Genomic DNA, 6528 nt, shown 5'->3' with positions numbered 1-6528 from the left:
ACAAAGGGGCTGAAACAGTGGGGCTACAATAGAGGGGCTGAAACAGAGGGCGAGAAATAGAGGGGCTGAAACAGAGGGCGAGAAACCGAGGGGCTGAAACAGAGGGGCTGAAACAGAGGGCGAGAAACAGAGGGGCTGAAACAGAGGGGCTGAAACAGAGGGGCTGAAACAGAGGGCGAGAAACAGAGGGGCTGAAACAGATGGGCAGAAACAGAGGGGCTGAAACAGAGGGGCTGAATCGGAGGGGCTGAAACAGAGGGGCTGAAACAGAGGGGCTGAAACAGAGGGCAAGAAACAGAGGGGCTGAAACAGAGGGGCTGAAACAGAGGGGCTGAATCAGAGGGGCTGAATCAGAGCGGCTGAAACAGAAGGGCTGAAACAGAGGGCGAGAAACAGAGGGGCTGAATCAGAGGGGCTGAATCAGAGGGGCTGAAACAGAGGGGCTGAAACAGAGGGCGAGAAACTAAGGGACTGAATCAGAGGGGCTGAAACAGAGGGGCTGAAACAGACGGGCTGAAACAGAGAGCCTGAAACAGAGGGGCTGAAACAGAGGGGCTGAAATAGAGGGGCTGAAACAGAGGGGCTGAAACAGAGGGCGAGAAACTAAGGTACTGAATCAGAGGGGCTGAAACAGAGGGGCTGAATCAGAGGGGCTTAAACAGAGGGGCTGAATCAGAGTGGCTGAAACAGAGGGGCTGAAACAGAGGGCGAGAAACAGAGAGGCTGAAACAGAGGGCGAGAAACAGAGGGGCTAAAACAGAGGGCGATAAACAGAGGGGCTGAAACAGAGGGCAAGAAACAGAGGGGCTGAACCCGAGTGGCTGAAACAGAAGGGCTGAAACAGAGGGGCTGAAACAGAGGGCGAGAAACAGAGGGGCTGAATCAGAGGGGCTGAAACAGAGGGGCTGAAACAGAGGGGCTGAATCAGAGGGGCTGAAACAGAAGGCGAGAAACAGACGGGCTGAAACAGAGGGCGAGAAACAGAGTGGCAGAAACAGAGGGCAAGAAACAGAGGGCGAGAAACAGAGGGCCTGAAACAGAGGGGCTGAAACAGAGGGGCGGAAACAGAGGGGCTGAAACAGAGAGCGAGAAACAGAGGGGCTGAAACAGAGGGGCGGAAACAGAGGGGCTGAAACAGAGGGTGAGAAACATTGTGGCTGAAACAAAGGGGCTGAAACAGTGGGGCTAAAATAGAGGGGCTGAAACAGAGGGCGAGAAATAGAGGGGCTGAAGCAGAGGGCGAGAAACCGGGAGGCTGAAACAGAGGGCGAGAAACAGAGGGGCTGAAACAGAGGGCGAGAAACAGAGGGGCTGAAACAGAGGTGCTGAAACAGAGGGGCTGAAACAGAGGGCGAGAAACAGAGGGGCTGAAACAGAGGGCGAGAAACAGAGGGGCTGAAACAGAGGGCGAGAAACAGAGGGGCTGAAACAGAGGGCGAGAAACAGAGGGGCTGAAACAGAGGGGCTGAAACCGAGGGGCTGAAACAGAGGACGAGAAACAGAGGGGCTGAAACAGAGGGCGAGAAACAGAGGGGCTGAATCAGAGGGGCTGAAACAGAGGGCGAGAAACAGAGGGGCTGAAACAGAGGGGCTGAAACAGAGGGGCTGAAACAGAGGGCGAGAAACAGAGGGGCTGAAACAGAGGGCGAGAAACAGAGGGGCTCAAACAGAGGGCGAGAAACAGAGGGGCTGAAACAGAGGGGCTGAAACAGAGGGGCTGAAACAGAGAGCGAGAAACAGAGGGGCTGAAACAGAGGGCCAGAAACAGAGGGGCTGAAACCGAGTGGCTGAAACAGAAGGGCTGAAACAGAGGGGCTGAAACAGAGGGCGAGAAACAGAGGGGCTGAATCAGAGGGGCTGAATCAGAGGGGCTGAAACAGAGGGCCTGAATCAGAGGGGCTGAAACAGAAGGCGAGAAACAGAGGGGCTGAAAGAGAGGGCCTGAATCAGAGGGGCTGAAACAGAAGGCGAGAAACAGAGGGGCTGAAACAGAGGGCGTGAAACAGAGGGGCAGAAACCGAGGGCGAGAAACAGTGGGGCTGAAACAGAGGGGCTGAAACAGAGGGCAAGAAACAGAGGGGCTGACAAAGGGCGAGAAACAGAGGGGCTGAAACAGAGGGGCTGAAGCAGAGGGGCTGAAACAGAGGGCGAGAAACAGAGGGGCTGAAACAAAGGGCGAGAAACAGAGGGGCTGAAACAGAGGGGCAGAAACAGAGGGGCTGAAACAGAGGGGCTGAATCGGGGGGCTGAAACAGAGGGGCTGAAACAGAGGGGCTGAAACAGAGAGTGCGAAACAGAGGGGCTGAAACAGAGGGCGAGAAACAGAGGGGCTAAAACAGAGGGCGATAAACAGAGGGGCTGAACCAGAGGGCAAGAAACAGAGGGTCTGAAACCGAGTGGCTGAAACAGAAGGGCTGAAACAGAGGGGCTGAAACAGAGGGCGAGAAACAGAGGGGCTGAATCAGAGGGGCTGAAACAGAGGGGCTGAAACAGAAGGCGAGAAACACACGGGCTGAAACAGAGGGCGAGAAACAGAGGGGCAGAAACAGAGGGCGAGAAACAGAGGGGCAGAAACAGAGGGCGAGAAACAGAGGGGCTGAAACAGAGGGGCTGAAACAGAGGGCAAGAAACAGAGGGGCTGAAACAGAGGGCGAGAAACAGAGTCGCAGAAACAGAGGGTCTGAAACAGAGGGGCTGAAACAGAGGGGCTGAATCAGAGGGGCTTAAACAGAGTGGCTGAATCAGAGGGGCTGAAACAGAGGGGCTGAAACAGAGGGCGAGAAACAGAGAGGCTGAAACAGAGGGCGAGAAACAGAGGGGCTGAAACAGAGGGGCTGAAACAGACGGGCTGAAACAGAGGGCGAGAAACAGAGGGGCTGAAACAGATGGCGAGAAACAGAGGTGCTGAAACAGAGGGCGAGAAACAGAGGGGCTGAAATAGAGGGCGAGAAACAGAGGGGCTGAAACAGAGGTGCTGAAACAGAGGGTGAGAAACAGAGGGGCTGAAACAGAGGGCGAGAAACAGAGGGGCTGAAACAGAGGGGCTGAAACAGAGGGGCTGATTCAGAGGGGCTGAAACAGAGGGGCTGAAACAGAGAGTGCAAAACAGAGGGGCTGAAACAGAGGGCGAGAAACAGAGGGGCTGAAACAGAGGGCGAGAAACAGAGGGGCTGGAACAGAGGGCAAGAAACAGAGGGGCTGAAACCGAGTGGCTGAAACAGAAGGGCTGAAACAGAGGGGCTGAAACAGAGGGCGAGAAACAGAGGGGCTGAATCAGAGGGGCTGAATCAGAGGGGCTGAAACAGAGGGGCTGAATCAGAGGGGCTGAAACAGAAGGCGAGAAACAGAGGGGCTGAAACAGAGGGCAAGAAACAGAGGGGCAGAAACAGAGGGCGAGAAACAGAGGGGCTGAAACAGAGGGGCTGAAACAGAGGGCAAGAAACAGAGGGGCTGAAACAGAGGGCGAGAAACAGAGGGGCTGAAACAGAGGGCGAGAAACAGAGGGGCTGAAACAAAGGGCGAGAAACAGAGGGGCTGAAACAGAGGGGCAGAAACAGAGGGGCTGAAACAGAGGGGCTGAATCTGAGGGGCTGAAACAGAGGGGCTGAAACAGAGGTGCTGAAACAGAGGGCAAGAAACAGAGGGGCTGAAACAGAGGGGCTGAAACAGAGGGGCTGAAACAGAGGGCGAGAAACAGAGGGGTTGAAACAGAGGGCGAGAAACAGAGGGGCTGAATCAGAGGGGCTGAATCAGAGGGGCTGAAACAGAGGGGCTGAAACAGAGGGCGAGAAACTAAGGGACTGAATCAGTGGGGCTGAAACAGAGGGGCTGAAACAGAGGGGCTGAATCAGAAGGGCTGAAACAGAGGGGCTGAATCAGAGGGGCTGAAACAGAGGGGCTGAAACAGAGGGGCTGAATCAGAGGGGCTGAAACAGAGGGCAAGAAACAGAGGGGCTGAAACAGAGGGCGAGAAACAGAGGGGCTGAAACAGAGGGGCTGAAACAGAGGGGCTGAAACAGAGGGCGAGAAACAGAGGGGCTGAAACAGAGGGCGAGAAACAGAGGGGCTGAAACAGTGGGCAAGAAACAGAGGGGCTGAAACAGAGGGCGAGAAACAGAGGGGCTGAAACAGAGGGCGAGAAACAGAGGGGCTGAAACAGTGGGCAAGAAACAGAGGGGCTGAAACAGAGGGCGAGAAACAGAGGGGCTGAAACAGAGGGCAAGAAACAGAGGGGCTGAAACAGAGTGGCTGAAACAGAGGGCGAGAAACAGAGGGGCTGAATCAGACAGGCTGAATCAGATGGGCTGAAACAGAGGGGCTGAAACAGAGGGCGAGAAACAGAGTGGCTGAAACAGAGGGCGAGAAACAGAGGGCGAGAAACAGAGGGGCTGAAAAAGTGGGGCTGAAACAAAGGGGCTGAAACAAAGCGCCTGATACAGAGGGCGAGAAACAGAGGGGCTGAAACAGAGGGGCTGAAACAGAGGGGCAGAAACAGAGGGGCTGAAACAGAGAGCGAGAAACAGAGGGGCTGAAACAGAGGGCGAGAAACAGAGGGGCTGAAACAGTGGGCAAGAAACAGAGGGGCTGAATCAGTGGGGCTGAAACAGAGGGGCTGAAACAGAGGGGCTGAATCAGAAGGGCTGAAACAGAGGGGCTGAATCAGAGGGGCTGAAACAGAGGGGCTGAAACAGAGGGGCTGAATCAGAGGGGCTGAAACAGAGGGCAAGAAACAGAGGGGCTGAAACAGAGGGCGAGAAACAGAGGGGCTGAAACAGAGGGGCTGAAACAGAGGGGCTGAAACAGAGGGCGAGAAACAGAGGGGCTGAAACAGAGGGCGAGAAACAGAGGGGCTGAAACAGTGGGCAAGAAACAGAGGGGCTGAAACAGAGGGCGAGAAACAGAGGGGCTGAAACAGAGGGCGAGAAACAGAGGGGCTGAAACAGTGGGCAAGAAACAGAGGGGCTGAAACAGAGGGCGAGAAACAGAGGGGCTGAAACAGAGGGCAAGAAACAGAGGGGCTGAAACAGAGTGGCTGAAACAGAGGGCGAGAAACAGAGGGGCTGAATCAGACAGGCTGAATCAGATGGGCTGAAACAGAGGGGCTGAAACAGAGGGCGAGAAACAGAGTGGCTGAAACAGAGGGCGAGAAACAGAGGGCGAGAAACAGAGGGGCTGAAAAAGTGGGGCTGAAACAAAGGGGCTGAAACAAAGCGCCTGATACAGAGGGCGAGAAACAGAGGGGCTGAAACAGAGGGGCTGAAACAGAGGGGCAGAAACAGAGGGGCTGAAACAGAGAGCGAGAAACAGAGGGGCTGAAACAGAGGGCCAGAATCAGAGTGGCTGAAACAGAGGCGAGAAACAGAGTGGCTAAAACAGAGGGGCTGAAAGAGAGGGCGAGAAACAGAGGGGCTGAAACAGAGGGGCTGAAACAGAGGGGCTGAAACAGAGGGCGAGAAACAGAGGGGCTGAAACAGAGGGCGAGAAACAGAGGGGCTGAAACAGAGGGGCTGAAACAGAGGGGCTGAAACAGAGGGCGAGAAACAGAGGGGCTGAAACAGAGGGCGAGAAACAGAGGGGCTGAATCAGAGGGGCTGAAACAGAGGGCGAGAAACAGAGGGGCTGAAACAGAGGGGCTGAAACAGAGGGGCTGAAACAGAGGGCGAGAAACAGAGAGGCTGAAACAGAGGGCGAGAAACAGAGTGGCTGAAACAGAGGGCAAGAAACAGAGGGGCTGAAACAGAGGGCGAGAAACAGAGGGGCTGAAACATAGGGGCTGAAACAGAGGGGCTGAAACAGAGAGCGAGAAACAGAGGGGCTGAAACAGAGGGCCAGAAACAGAGGGCGAGAAACAGAGGGACTGAAACAGTGAGGCTGAAACAGAGGGGCTGATACAGAGGGCGAGAAACAGAGCGGCTGAAACAGAGGGCGAGAAACAGAGGGGCTGAAACAAAGGGGCTGAAACAGTGGGGCTAAAACAGAGGGGCTGAAACAGAGGGCGAGAAATAGAGGGACTGAAACAGAGGGCGAGAAACAGAGGGACTGAAACAGAGGGCGAGAAGCAGAGGGGCTAAAACAGAAGGCGAGAAACAGAGGGGCTGAAACAGAGGGGCTGAAACAGAGGGCGAGAAACAGAGGGGCTGAAACAGAGGGCGAGAAACAGAGGGGCTGAAACAGAGGGCGAGAAACAGAGGGGCTGAAACAGAGGGTCTGAAACAGAGGGGCTGAAACAGAGGGGCTGAATCAGAGTGGCTGATTCAGAGGGTCTGAAACAGAGGGGCTGAATCAGAGGGGCGGAAACAGAGGGCGAGAAACAGAGGGGCAGAAACAGAGGGCAAGAAACAGAGGGGCTGAAACAGAGGGCGAGAAACAGACGGGCAGAAACAGAGAGTGAGAAACAGAGGGAGTGAAACAGAGGGGCTGAAACAGAGAGCGCGAAACAGAGGGACTGAAACAAAGCGCCTGATACAGAGGGCGAGAAACAGAGGGGCTGAAACAGAGGGGCGGAAACTGAGGGGCTGAAACAGAGAG

Source organism: Chiloscyllium punctatum, unplaced genomic scaffold (assembly GCF_047496795.1).
Source record: "Chiloscyllium punctatum isolate Juve2018m unplaced genomic scaffold, sChiPun1.3 scaffold_63, whole genome shotgun sequence".
Lineage (NCBI taxonomy): Eukaryota > Metazoa > Chordata > Chondrichthyes > Orectolobiformes > Hemiscylliidae > Chiloscyllium > Chiloscyllium punctatum.
Note: the sequence above shows the minus strand (reverse complement) of the source record.